We start from the raw sequence: 13,673 nt of genomic DNA, 5'->3' as shown, positions 1-13,673 counted from the left end.
ATAAAAGCAATAGTGGAAGAACATGAAAAAATAAAAAAAGCTTTACCTCCTAAACAAAAATTTTTACTTCCCTTAAATAGATACCTATTTGTTCACAGATCCAAGGATTGCACAGTAAATTCAGCAAGAAGACCTCAATAAAACCCTTTTGAGCTCAAATCACTGTTGAGAATGACTGCCTTCCCAGAGAAGGTGGAGAATAATTAGGGTGGAACAAAAGTGGCTCAAACAGCATATCAATTAAAGCAAAGTTCAACTGAGGCAGGAGGAACATGGATCTCCCCACAGGATAAAGTGATATGGGATTCACTCCCTGAGGACTGAAACTCCAAGACAAGAATAGCAAGACAACTAAAAGGAGGAGGCTGGGCCCTGCGCAGACCACATATTTCTCATCCTCCAAGTCAGGAGATCCCGTGGAGGAGGAAATGGCAACTCACTCCAGTATCCTTGCCTGGAGAATCCCATGAACAGAGGAGCCTGGAGGGCTACAGTCCACAGGTGGCCAAGAGTCAGACATAACTGAAGTGACTTAGCACACACGCAAAACTCAGGAGATCTCCCCAACTACACATGCGTAGAAAGCTCCTTGGAGGTCAAAAGGGGAGTGATGTCAAGGGGTGCTCTACTTACAGGCCTTCTCAGTGGAATCCATCTTGGAAAGAAATGGGTGCACATCAGGTGTATCCGACTCCTCATGACCCTGTGGACTGTAGCCCACCAGGCTCCTCCGTCCATGGGATTCTCCAGGCAAGAATACTGGAGTGGGCTTCCATGCCCTCCTCCAGGGGACCTTCTGACCCAGGGATTGAACCCATGCCTCTCATGTCTCCTGCATTGGCAGGCATTACCATTTGCGCCACCTGGGAAGGATCCTGATTTACATGAAATATGGATTGTGAACCAGGCAGGTAAAATGACTGGCCAAAGGAAACCTGGAAGAAACCCCCATAAAAGTAATTCAAACTGCCATGGGAGTAAGAGTCAACAAAACTCTCTCTTTGAGCCTGTGTGTGTCTTGTCTGTGTCTCTCTTTGAGAGCGTGTCTATTGACATGGACTGTACTCTTTTTCCTCCTAATAAATACTTTACTTTCTTCACTACTTTCCATCTTTGTGGAAATTCTTTTCTGCAAAGCTGAAGATCCAATGTCCTTGTCTCTAACCACTGGTCTAGTGGCTAGGATCTGGTGCTCTCACCGCCATGACCCAGACTCAATCTCTGCCTGGAAACCCAAGCCCCATTTCAAGATATTTCAGGCTGAGGCCACCCAAGATCAAAACCACCACCATCAGAGTGCCTCCGGTTGTGAAGGAAGAGACTGTCACTCACAATAGCTGGGACAAAGATGCTGAGTTTATTCCTGTCTAGGCAGAAGAAAGCTATACTTGCAAATCACAGACTCTCTGAACAAAGCAAAGAGCATTGGTTTTGAAGGCATTAGAGATCAGAGGGCTTCCCTGATAGCTCAGTTGGTAAAGAATCCGCCTGCAATGCAGGATCCTGATCCTGGTTCAATTCCTGGGTTGGGAAGATCCACTGGAGAAGGGATAGGCTACCCACGCCAGTATTCTTGAGCTTCCCTTGTGACTCAGCTGGTAAAGAATCTGCCTGCAATGTGGGAGACCTGGGTTTGATCCCTAGATTGGGAAGATCCCCTGGAGAAGGGATAGACTACCCAGTCCAGTATTCTTGGGCTTCCCTTGTGACTCAGCTGGTAAAGAATCTGCCTGCAATGTGGGAGACCTAGATTGGGAAGATCCCCTGGAGAAGGGATAGACTACCCACTCCAGTATTCTTGGGCTTCCCTTGTGGCTCAGCTGGTGAAGGATCCACCTGCAATGCGGGAGACATTGCCCAAGTCTTCACCCAAGTCTTCTCCCCGGGATTAGGGGATCCCAGAGAAATCTCTGGGATCTTCTCCAGGGGTTGGGAAGATCCCCTGGAGAAGGGACAGGCTATCCACTCCAGTATTCTGGCCTGGAGAATTCCATGGGCTGTATAGTACACGGGGTTGCAAAGAGTCACAAAGGCTTTCCCAAAGAGGAGTATTTAGAGACTGGTTGGCATTCAGAACCACGGTCACTGTGGTGTGGATACTGCTGCTGGACTTCTAGGACGATCCTGACCAATCAGGAGTCAAAACAACAGCAACAGAAAAACACCAGAACAACCAAAGGAAATTTGAAAGTTGGAGAACTTTCCCTTCCCATTCTGGAAACTTACTATAAAGCTAGTTATGAAGACAGCATGGTACTGGCGTAAGGATAGATCAAGGAAAGACCATTCAGAGTCCAGAAATAAATCCTTATTCCTTATAGTCAATTGAACTAGATAAAGGTGTTGATGGGGCCCAAAGAAGGCCATCCCAAAATGTGCCTTGAAGGTATACTTAAGTTACTTAAGAAACAGCTAACACAAGAAGGGCACTCTAAACCTCCTTCCAGGCACTTCCGTGGCAGCCCAGCAGTTAAGACTTCCTGCTTCCTCCACTTGTTCAAGACAAAAAGGCTTTGGCCTCTCCTGAATGTTTTTTTCTTTCCCCACATCCACTGTGTTGGCAGTTGCTGCTATCTTTTCAATGTATATCCAGAGACCCACCACTTGTCAATATTACCACCATGTCAAGAGCCAGCTACCATCTTGGGCAATCACAACAGTCTTTTAACACACATCTCCCTGTTTTATCCTGGCTGCCCTAAAATTTGCTGTTAACTCAGTGGGCAGAGTGAATTAAAGGAAGTCCAATTATCTTCCCTGGAGGAGGAAACAGCAATTCACTCCTGTATTCTTGCCTGGAGAATTCCATGGACACAGGAGCCTAGCAGACTTCAGTCCATGAGGTGGCAAAGAGTCAGAAACGAGTGAGTGACTAACACTTTCACTTTTCTCTTCCAATCATCTTATGCATGCCTGCATGCTCAGTCATTTTAGTCGTGTCTAACTCTTTGCAACCTCATGGACTATAACCCACCAGGCTCCTCTGTCCATGGAATTCTCCAGGCAAGAATCCTAGAGTGGGTTGCCATGCCCTCCTCCAGGGGATCTTCCCGACCCAGGGGTCAAACCCGTGTCTCCTTCATTGGCAGGCAGATTCTTTATCACTGAGCCACCAGGGAAGCCCCCAATCACCTTACACTTCTGTGCAAAGCCATCCATGACTGCTCATCTCTACCCAGATCTCTTCTGTGTCCTACAAGGTCTTCTCTTAGAAAGTCCCACTTCTGTGACCTCTTCACTTACTTCTACCCTCTCTACTTCCTCTATTCCTACCCCACCCACCCACCCACCTCTATCTTCTCACTATTTATCAGAGATGCTATGCATGATACTGCCTCACCTTTGCAGGTGTGCAGGCGTAGCTCCTCCATCACTCCTTACACACACTCAGATGTAACCTTCTCAGTGAGGTCTCACCTGACCATACATCCCCTGCCCTCCTTGATGGACTGTAAAAAAAGGCCTCAGTCTCCCTCCATCTACCCCTTCTTCTGCACTGTGACTTTTCAGACTCTCCCACCAAGAAGGCAGGCCTCCACCCTTTCTCTAGTGAATAAGATGTTGGATTTTGCAAAGGCCATACCTTTCCTCTCTACGTTACACTGGCTTAGTCTGCTGGATAAGGAGTTGAGAAGTCAGTTAATGACAGAAACATGGAAGGCAAGAACAAGCTCACCTGGGCTTTCAGTGACACAGCACAAACTTGAAGACCTCTTGCCTCTTAATCCACTTATCTTTTCAGAACTCCACAATGCCTTTCAGACAATTACTATTCTTGTTGTTCAGTCAATAAGTCATGTCCAACTCTTTGTGACCCCAGCATGCCAGACTTCCAGGACTGCAGCAGGCCAGACATCCCTGTCCTTGACTGTCTCCTAGAGTTTGCTCATACTCATGTCCATTGAGCTGATGACCCCACATGCCGTCCAACCATCTGATCCTCTGTCACCCCCTTCTCCTTCTTCCCTAGATCTTTCCCAGCATCAGGTTTTTTTCCCAATGAATCAGCTCTTGACATCAAGTGGCCAAAGTATTAGAGCTTCAGCATCAGCCCTTCCAGTGAATATTCAGGGTTGATTTCCTTTAGGATTGACTGGTTTGATCTTCTTGTGGTCAAGGGACTCTCAAGAGTCTTCTCCAGGACCATCGTTTGAAAGCATTAACTCTTCACCACTCAGCCTTCTTTATGGTCCAACTCTTACATCAGTACTTGACTACTGGAAAAATCATAGCTTTGACTATACAGACAATTATTGACTGAGCCCAACCTTGAACTTTCACAAAGCACTTGAGTTACATTCTGCCAAAGCAATATTTCTAAGCTTGTCCTCATGAGATCCCCAGGAGTAAGGAAATCAACCAGGCCATAAGTAGTACAGAGGCAGGCAGAAAACTGAGAGTATAAATAGCCTCTCACAGCTGGTGCATGTGGGATTACAAGTAATAACGTTTCCTCGCTGAAGACATTGCACTTCATTGCAGAACCACTTCAGTCATTGCTCGAATGTGTTTTATAAATAATCCAGAACTCTCAGAGGGTCAGCCCAACGAAGTTCCAACCCTCCTGTCAAGAGTTCCTTGAATCTCAGTAGCACCAGTCATGACTGAGTCCCTAATTAAATCCTGACCTACTTTAAACAGCTCTAATCCAAAATTCTGTGCTGTGGTGCCAAGTTGCTTACTGATTATTTGCAACTAGTATATGGCGAATGTCATCACTGGGAGATTATGGGATGCCATGGGAACACACAGAAGGACCTCACTTGCTGTGGTCAAAATATAGACACTGCGGGGCGGGGGGGAGGCTTTCATAAGACAGCTGGTAAACTCCTGGGATTATGTGATTTTTAACTTGAGAGAATTTAAAGGATAAAAAGTGAACACAGTATGGGAAGAAGAGGGTGGGACAAATAGACATACATATGCTTAACATTGATGTATATATACAACCATATGTAAAATAAATAGCTCATGGGAAGCTGCTGTAAAGCACAGGGAGCTCAGCTTGGTGCTCTGTGGTGACCTAGAGGATGGGGGTCGTGGCAGGAGAGAGGCCCAAGAAGGAGAGGATATATGCGTACATAAAGCTGGTTTATGTTTTTAGACAGCAGAAACTAAAACAACATTGTAAAGCAATTATACTCCAATTAAAAATTAAAAAAAAAAAGAAGGCCAAGAACTTCAAGTAATGGAAGCCAACAAAGGAGACAGAGATGGAACCGAGCAAGAGAGGAGAAAAGCAGGTGAAGGATGTCATGGTAGCCAACTGGACACACATTTAAAAAGCAGGCAATAGCTAGCAAATTAAGGCAACAACAAGCTAGTTCTGTACAGATCAACACTCCTGCCAAGAATAAAGCACAATCAGAATAAATTTTTCAAAAAAAAAACCCCTATTTAAAATATTGGAAAACTACTCAGTCTTTGAGAGCATCAGGACCAAGTGTCCAAAGAAAGGGAAAGCACAGCAATGTAAGCTAAAATTATTACATGCCACTTTTTTCCCCCTTCTGCTTTGAACCTAGAGCCTCCAAGAGGCTTGTAAGCTGAAGGAACAAAAGCTGGAGATCAGGATTGAGGAGAGATATTTCCTTGGTTAAACAACGTGGGTTTTCAGTGGGAACTCCTAAAGGATGAATCCATGAAAGCTGGCGAACACGTGAAATGGAACACTTTTCACAAATACATCTTTTTTATAAATTTATTTATTTATTTACTTTTTATCTGAGGCTGTGCCAGGTCTCTTGGCTGCACAGGCTTTCCTCTAGTTGTGGTGAGCCAGGGCCACTCTCTGGCTGCCATGCATGGGCTTCTCCAGCTGCAGAGGATGGGCTTTTTGGCGTGCAAACTTCAATAGTTGAGGCTCCCAGGCTCCAGAGCACAGGCTCAATCGTTGTGGCGCATGGGCTTAGCTGCTCCACGGCATGTGGGATCTTCCAAACCCAGGGCTCGAACCTGTGTCTCCTGCATTGGGAAGCGTATTCTTTACCCCTCAGCCACAAGTGAAGCCCCCTCAAACATTTTTGATAAACCAGGCTTGTCCAACAGAACTGTCCATAACAATGCAAATGTCCTCTCTCTGTGGGGGTCAACATGGTAACAAGATACATCTGACTGTTGACCACTTGAAATGTGGCAAGTGCAACTGAGGAATGGAATTTCTAATTTAATTTTAATTATCTTAAATGTAACTTTAAATACCCACATCAGGATTGTTTCAGCTAAAGAAGAGTGACTTCCACCCAACATCTGGCCTGATTTTCCCAGGGTAACTGACATCACTGAATAGTCCACACACAGGGTACAAAGGCCAAGGCACTTACCTTGATTCAGGACAATTTAAAAAGCCATTTAGGCCTCTGAGCTCTCCATGGGGTTGGCCAAGCTCCAGAGGGACCAATTCACAGCTCAAATTCTCCCACTGACCATTCCTTTCGTCCCTTTCCCTTCCATAGCTGTTGGTCCCAAGAGTATTCCCCAGAAAAACTTCTACATGCTAACCTCCAACTCAGTGTCGAGGTCCCAGGAAACCCAACTTGTAATATTTGGTGCTTGCAGGAGTCTAAGAAAGCAGATATTATTATGGGAATTTGGAGCTAGACACCCTCCGCCCAGTTGGCAATGAGGCTCCATCACTGGTGGGAGGTGACACATAGCCTCTGGCATGGCAGCAACGCAATTATACAACTTTCACTAATTGTGAATTGGGATGGGATTCTGAAGGAAGAATTTACATTAATTAGTGTGATGTATCAGACATTTGAGAAATATGAGGGGAACAGTGACTGTAAGGACAGCAGAACTGAGTGCTGTTACTACATTTTGGTGGATGCACTGGGGAAAAAAAATAATGAACAGCTGAGAGTAATTAAACACCAATTAAAAGGTAATGTGAAAGCCAAAAGGCTTCCTCAGTAGCATATAAACAGGCGCTCCTCTCCCGGAGTAAAAGCACAGAGAGAGCTGAGCACCACGCCTCAGGGTCAAGTTCAGAGAGTGGTCAAGTTCTAAATATGGCTGTGCTTGCAACCAAGCAAGGTCTTCTGTGACAGGGACAGAGGACAGGAGGCTTGACTGCCAAGCAATGAGCCTCCAATGCACGGAAGGACCATATCTGGATGCATGCACGTGTGCTCTGTCACTTCAGTCGTGGCTGACCCCGTGACCCCATGAACTGTAGCCCGCCAGGCTCCTCTGTCCATGGGATTCTCCAGGCAAGAATACTGGAGTGCATTGCCATGCCCTTCTTCAGGGGATCTTCCCAACCCAGGGATCGAACCTGGGGTTTCTTATGTCTCCTGCACTGGCAGGCAGTTTCTTTACCACTAGCACTACCCAGGAAGCCCCAATTTCCCCTCACTCCCTGTTTAGAGCTAGGGCAATGCAAGGTCCTCCTGCCTCCAAGGAAACAGGCAGCCCCTTCAGGATCTGGCCCCATCTTCCCTCTGGGCCAGTAGGTCTATATATTTAAGTTAAGTCAAAGTCACTACAAAACTCACCCTATAAGGGACCAAAAAGAACTAGACTCCAGGAGCAACTTAACCTTGTCAGGATGCTCCATTTTCCAGCGAGAGCCAGGGGAGTCTACGTGGGCCTGCATTCTGAGGGTGCTGGATATGGTTCATTGTTCAGTCCCTAAGTCGTGTCCCAAACTCTTTGACACCCTGTAGACTGCAGCTCGCCAGGCTCCTCTGCCCTCTGACTCCTGGAGTTTGCTCAAATTCATGTCCATTGAGTTGGTGATACTACCTAACCTCCCATCCTCTGCTGCCCCCTTCTTCTTTTGTCTTCAATCTTTCCCAGCATCAGGGTATTTTCCAATGAGTTGACTCTTCACATCAGATGGCCAAAGTACTGGAGCTTCAGCATCAGTCCTTCCTATGAATATTTGGGGTTGATTTCCTTTAGGATTGACTGGTTTGATCTCCTTGCAGTCCAAGGGATTATCAAGCATCTTCTCCAATACCACAGTTCAAAAGCATCAATTCTTCAGTGCTCAGCCTTCTTTATGCTCCAAGGGGTCAGAACCTAAAGCTGGATACAAGTGAGTGTATTGATTCTGAAGCTCTCTTGTGACATAGGAGTGACACGAGGCCAGGCCCTAAAAAATGCTTCTGATGACTCCTGGAAACGTGAAAAGAAAAGCTGTCTTCCAATACATGAGACAGATGCACTAGATTTCTTTGGGAGACAGTGGAAGAAGGGATTAAACAGCTAAAAAAAGCAGACATGCTCAAGTGGATAGACTATGGAAAGCTGTAAATCCCCCTGGAGAACTCCCTTCCATGGGAAGAGCCAGAGGATCAGCTATTTCCCCAAGAAACGTGCTAGTGAGTGGACACCAGCGTCACTGAGAAGCTTGGTGAGGCGGTGCTGAATGGGAGACGCCATTACAGAACTGGACTCAGTGATAGCCATGGGGACATGGGATTTAGAACAATGGAGTCCAGGTGCTGTGTGTGACCCTCAGATGCCAGGTGGGTGCAAGCATCATAAGGCTGGAGTGACAGCCAAACAGAGCCTGACCCACGGAGAGTTGCAAATATGGTTAATACAACATGGCAGCCCTAGGGGCAAATGCATGGGCAGCCATCAAGGATCTTTCTCAGTCTGCACTCAGTTCAGTTCAGTTCAGTTGCTTAGTCGTGTCCAATTCTTTTCAACCTCACAGACTGCAGCACGCCAGGCCTCCCTGTCCATCACCAACTCCCAGAGTTTACTCAGACTCATGTCCATTGAGTCTGTGATGCCATCAACCATCTCATCCTTTGTCGTCCCCTTCTCCTCCTGCCTTCAATCTTTCCCATCATCAGAGTCTTTTCCAATGAGTCAGCTCTTCGCATCAAATAGTCAAAGTACTGGAGTTTCAGCTTCAGCATATGTCCTTCCAATGAATATTCAGAACTGATTTCCTTTAGGATGGACTGGTTGGATCTCCTTGCAGTCCAAGGGACTCTCAAGTCTTCTCCAATACCACACCTGTCTCCATTTCTCAACTCTGCTTCCTCCATGTTGACTTTATTCCTAGGCAAAATTTTCCTTCAGAGTCGCCTCTGGTAGCTTCAGTCCAATATCTTCCCGGCTAAGTTAGCACTAGGGAGAGAAGTAGCTTCTCAGTCCTAGTGGGTTTAGAAACAAGGCAGACTCTCCCTGGAATGGCCCATCATATCACGAGTCACCTCAAACACGGTGGGGTTTCCAGGAGGTCATAGTGAACTGATTGACTGTTTTGGGGTCAAGTGCCAATTTGGGGAGCTTTCCTGGTGGTTCAGATGGTAAAGAATCCATCTGCAATGTGGGAGACCTGGGTTCAACCCCTGGGTTGGGAAGATCCCCTGGAGGGCATGGCAACCCACTCCAGTATTCTTGCCCAGAGAATCCCCATGGACAGAGGAGCCTGGTGGGCTACAGTCCATGGGGCCAAAAAAAAGTCAGACACAACTGAGTGACTAAGCACAGCACAGACAAATTTTTAGAATTGGAGGTTGTGGCCTCTAGTAGATTGCTCCTGGACCAGTGCAAAAGGGGTCTCAGTCCTTGATCTCATTCTTCAGAGGAAACCACACATCACAAATAGAAATAGATTTATTAAAAAAAGAAAAACACAAGGGTGTGTCCATCACCCGGGATCCAGCAGGCCCTCCTTAACTTCACTGCTCAGGCTCCAGGAAAAGACTTGTTCATGCCTCCTACGGATGCCTTTGAAGTGGACGCAGACATTTCTTAAAGCACAGGTGGGAGATGGGGCCTTAACACCAGAAGACCCTTGAGGAGGTTTTGAAATAGCCATTGTGAGAAGGGTAAAGGGGTCCTCAGGGCTGACTGGGAACAGCCCTGCCCCTGCCTTTCCTGGGCACGGGGCTCGCTGATGATGCGCCGAATGAGTTGTCTCTAATACTCCCGACCCTGGCTGAGCATCAGTGTGAGGGGAGGAGTCATGTCAGCGCACAGGAGGTGGTCCAGCCCTGAGACAAGCCCGTTTCTGCCTCTTTCTCTGTCAAGCGCTGGCCTCGGGCTCCCGGAAGTGCTCGGGTCCAGCTCTCAAGGGTCCTGCCAAATGGACTTGAGGAATGAAGAAATTCAAGTCCAGCCCATTTATTTTTAGCTAAATGAACCCTGACTTCCCACTGAAAGCCTGCGTGGCCTCCACCCCGCTCAGGACACAGAGCCAGGGACGCAGAGTCCATCCTTTGGATTTCAAGCCCCGCTCAGCATCTTCTCTGTCTCCTTTCCAGCAGGAATCTTTCTCATGTGCAGTTAACCATGTGGTTCCTGTGCAGAAAATCCTTATAAGATTCTACAATACATTGTTAAAAAATAATAAGGTGCTTCCTACATGTCAGCCTCTGTTCTACAGACTTTGTATAAATTCAATATTTTAACCTCAATGACAACCAGATGATAAAAGCAGTGTCCCCCATATTGCAGATCAGAAAATCAGGCTCAGAGAGGGTGAATGCCCTGCAAGGTTACACAGCAATCACATGTCAAAGTCAGAACTTGAACCCAGTATCCGGTGTCCATGACCAGTACTCTTAACACCTGTGCCATGCCATCCCTGGAAAAGTGGGAAAAATGCAAGATCTCAAAACAGGGAGAAAATTCTGTGGGAATCCCACATACTGTGGGCTCTTCCACCTCCTTCCACTCCCTTTCTGAGCATCTCTCAACAGCCCGAGCAGGATCGGAGCACTTCGGAGGCAGAGGGAATCCTTTTCAGGGCGAAATGGAGCAGAATGGGATGAAAGCACATCCCTCCAGCTGTCCACGTGCATCGCCCAGGTCAGGGGCTGCATGGGGCCAAGCCAGGAGGTGGGAGGCAGCCCAGATGCAGCGACTTCGCTCCACTCACTGAGCACCAGCCAGAGCCCCCAGGAGCCAAGAAGAGCAGCTGCAGGAACTGGGAGCTTTTATTTGAGGGGAATTTTGCTCTTTAATGAAGAGGGTGAGCTTTTGTTCTCATGATCTGTTCTCCAGATATCATTCAACATGTTTGCTTCTGCAGTGCTCAGAGAGGCACCATTCAGGAACCTGGCTACTTAGGGCAGAGGCAGGAGATGGATGTCCAGGCCCCCAGGGTCCAGTCTGACCTTCCGGCCCTTCTTCATGTGCATTACTTCTTTGCTAGGCCCAGGCTATGCCCTCCTCCCAGGACACCTCCTTTCCCCTCACCCTCATTCAAACTCTTTCCTGCTTGCCCCTTACAACACCCAGGCCAGATGCTAATTCCCTGCCATCCCCTTGCCCCCCAAGGTTCCTGCAGGATGTCGCCTCCTCTCTCAGGACCCCAAGATGTTTTCATTTTACTCTGCACTTGCTCTCAGGAGGCTCTCCTCCCCTCCCCAGCCACGGGCATGGTGGCACCCTTCTCTGCACTGACAGTGATATGGGAGTCAAGGACCAGACAGGACATGCTTAGAGTCACAGGATTAGTAATCAGTGAAGCTGACCCTACCTCCAACGCGGGGGTTCAAAACCCAGGACTAACAGCATACTCTGACCTTGGACTTCCGGGACAGTTCCAATGACCACTTACCCCCAGCGGATGACTGCTCACCACCTAGGGGCTTCTGCGTGCTTGTCTTTTCAACTTCATCCCCTAAACTCTGTATGACTCACCCAGGACCCTTGATGGGCTTCAAGCTCGCCTTTCCACCTGTCCTCTCCTCATCACACTCTGGGCACACTGGTCTCACGTTTCTTTAATGCAGTTCTTTAAACCTCTCTCCACCTTATACCCTTCACACACCTACCTGGATCCCTTCAGCTGAGTTGTCTTCTTCCTCCCCCAGCTCCCTTGTCCTCCAGCCTCCTACCCAGGCTTCTCTTCTCGGCTTGGAGAACACTCAGCTGCTCAGGAGAGGTCTGTTGGCTTCAGTCTCACAGCCCTGTTAGGTGTTTATATTTTTCTTTCTATAAATTTATTATGCTAAAATAAATTATTTGCTAGTTCATTTAACACGTATTTCTCTCACTCATTGACCACATGTGTTTGTGCTCAGTTGTGTTTGGACTCTTTGCAACCCCATGGACTGTAGCCCGCCAGGCCCCTCTGTCCATGGAATTTTCTATGCAAGAATACTGGAGTGGGTTGTCATTTCCTTCCCCAGGGGATCTTCCCAACCCAAGAGCTGAACCTGTGTTCCCTCCATCTCCTGCATCCCAGGCAGATTCTTTACCACTGAGGCTACATAGGTATAAATTAAGCCTCACCTATTTTGTCCATCATGGCAGCCCTGTGCCTGGCATTGTACCTGCCAGGTGACAGTGACTCTTTCTCTATCTATCTATACTTACATATTATAAACATTGTGTGTGTGTGTGTGTGTGTATGTATACATATTCACTGAATTAAAATTAAAAATTAAAAACAACATAAATGAAAGAAGTAACCACTGGAAGGATCTTGGAGTACATAACCTAGAAAATTCCTTTTACTTTTAGAATGCAAGAAAAAATCTTTTTAGACAAGAAAGGGAAACTCAGGTTCTGTCCTTTAAGAGAAAAGTCAGCTTTCCCAATCTCAGCTGTCTAGTCACGTGTTAAGGGTCCATCCAGATTCAATGGCACCATCTGTGGAGGTGCGTGTCCTGGTTCACATCTCAGGCAGCGGAAGAGATCAAGACATTGGAAGGTGCCGATTTCACGTGATGGAGGAACAGACTGGAGGGAGCAGGCCACATGAGGAGCGTTGGAAAGGAGCCCAGAGCCGAGCCTTGAGCTTCTGAATGCCCCACAGCAGCAGAGCAGAGCCCGGATGCGTTCTCTCCAAACTCGAAGCCCCAGAGCACAAAACTGTTCTTCCTGCCATTTGCTTCACTCACCCACGGCAGCAAGAAAGGGCTCCTCAGCTTTGTTTTTGTACAGATGATTGAAAATATTGGGCCAGCCATCTCCACACTCAGATTCAAGCAATGAAATCACAACCAAACAACGGCCTTGGGGCTCCCATTCAGGAGTCTCTCCTCCTCCCCCTGTATCACCCAAAGGGGCTGAAAGGAATTACTGAGCTCATATTCTGGCCCCTCCAATCTTATGAACCAAAATGAAGTATATTCAGAAAATCAGATTGAACTGTCTGTGCTACCAACTAGTTAATTGGCCTTGGGGAGAACATGTAGCTTTCCTGAAACCTAGCTTTTTGACTTATAAAATGAGGATGAAAAATTATATATCAATTGTCTTTCTCACAGGATCATATCAAGGACCAAGGAAATACTTCCAGAAGCAGCCCAGTGCCATGGTGTGGAAACAGGCAGGCTTGGACTGGATCTTGATTCTGCTCTTGTTCGCTGTATGACCTTGGGTAAGTTACTTAACCTTTCTCAGCTTTAGTGTCATCATCCATAATTGGAAATACAAAGATTACTTGCCTATGGTGTCAAGAGTTTTGTGAGTATCAAATTAGAAAAATTTGTATACAAATTGTTTATGATGCCTAGTACATGGTAGAAATCCAAGAAATTACAGAAGCAGTAGCAGTATTAACAGCCTTAAAATAAAGTAAGCTATTGTTGTTCAGTTGCTAAGTCATGCCCGACTCTCCGCAACCCCATGGACTGCAGCACACCAGGCTTCCCTGTCCAGAGTTTGCTCAAACTCAAGTGTGTGATGAGTCATTGAGTCTGTGATGCCATCCAACGTAATCTATAAATCACTATAAAATGTAAATA

Source organism: Oryx dammah, unplaced genomic scaffold (genome assembly GCF_014754425.2).
Source record: "Oryx dammah isolate SB20612 unplaced genomic scaffold, SCBI_Odam_1.1 HiC_scaffold_19, whole genome shotgun sequence".
Lineage (NCBI taxonomy): Eukaryota > Metazoa > Chordata > Mammalia > Artiodactyla > Bovidae > Oryx > Oryx dammah.
Note: the sequence above shows the minus strand (reverse complement) of the source record.